The sequence below is a fragment of the Trichechus manatus genome, unplaced genomic scaffold (assembly GCF_000243295.1).
Source record: "Trichechus manatus latirostris isolate Lorelei unplaced genomic scaffold, TriManLat1.0 scaffold00090, whole genome shotgun sequence".
NCBI lineage: Eukaryota > Metazoa > Chordata > Mammalia > Sirenia > Trichechidae > Trichechus > Trichechus manatus.
In genome coordinates, this window is record NW_004444026.1 from 4,254,131 (window position 1) to 4,255,423 (window position 1,293).

The 1,293-nt window shown below is 47.3% G+C and overlaps 1 protein-coding gene and 1 non-coding gene across 2 annotated transcripts in view; one reads left to right on the plus strand and one right to left on the minus strand.

The window, feature by feature from the left end:
• The window catches only part of CSGALNACT1 (chondroitin sulfate N-acetylgalactosaminyltransferase 1), a 329,362-nt gene that overhangs the window by 228,794 nt on the left and 99,275 nt on the right, over positions 1–1,293 (plus strand). The gene's annotated exons all lie outside the window — the stretch shown is intronic.
• On the minus strand, positions 953–1,023 carry TRNAG-UCC (transfer RNA glycine (anticodon UCC)). Its single transcript has one exon. It is a non-coding gene; the product is annotated as a tRNA-Gly (tRNA).

The window sequence follows — 1,293 nt, forward strand, 5'->3', positions numbered from 1 at the left end:
TTCTGTCTGTCAGCTCTGGGGGATGGTCCTTGTCATCAATCTTCCCCTAGTCTAGTTGCTTCTCAGTGCAGGGACCCCGGGTCCAAAAGACACGCTCCACTCCTGACTCTTCTTGCTTGGTGGTAATAATGAGGTCTCTCTTCGTCTCTGCTCAATTCTCTCATTTATATCTCAAAGGAAATTGACTTAAGATACAACCTAATCCTGTAGATTGAGTCCTGCCTCGTTAACATAACTGCCACTAATCCTGCCTCATTATAGAGGTTAGGATTTACAACACATAGGATAATCACATCAGAGCACAAAATGGTGGACAACCACACAATACTGGGAATGATGGCCTGGCCAAGTTGACATACATTTTTGGGGGACATAATTCAATCCATGACAGAGGGCATCTGAGGTATGCTTTAAAACGAAGGATACGGATGTAGCTATAAAAACTCAACAGTGGGCTGCACAGGTAAATCCCAACCTCCTGTACTCAATTTATAATCAAGATCTCATGCTTTCTGGGAAGCTAAAGCACGGAGTGGAGATACTGAGTTTTTGACATGCATTGTTTGTATATTGCTAGATAACCACTAAGGGACTCTGCCACCACTGTGCTGAAGCTTCTCTAGACAGGTCAAGTCCAGCCCCCAGGTTCTGGGAGGTTGGTGAGCAATGTGCCAGGCACTGTGTTGTTGTTAGCTGCCATTGAGTCAGCCCCTGACTCATGGTGACCACATGTACAATAGAAGGAAATACTGCCAGATCCTATGCCATCCCCATGATCAGTTGCATATAAGACCGTTGTGATCCATCAAGTTTTCATTGACTGGTTTTCGGAAGTAGATTGCCAGGCCTTTCTTCCTAGCCCATTATAGTCTGGAAACTCTGCTGAACCCTGTTCAGCATCATAGCAACATGCAAACCACCATTGATGGATGGGTGGTAGCGGTGCATGAGGTGCATTGGCCAGGAATCTAACCAGGGTCTCCCGCATGGAAGGCGAGAATTCTGCCACTGAACCACCAATGCCCCTACACAAGGCACTGTAGAGGGCAGGAGATGGCTCCTTTCCTCAGCATGCCCTTCAGTGACACGATTCTTTGTCAGTCTCATTGTCGGTGACTTGGGTAGAAATGGTAAGGGAGGCATACAGATGGATTTCCTTGGCATTTGGGGCACACCTGGAGGATCTTGGTGCAGAAATAGGGAAGAGGGGGGATTTGGCACCATGGGTGGATCTGACCTCTGTTTTGGATGCAAAGGGAAGAAGGGGAAAGTCTGGTAAAGGGAGACTTGCTG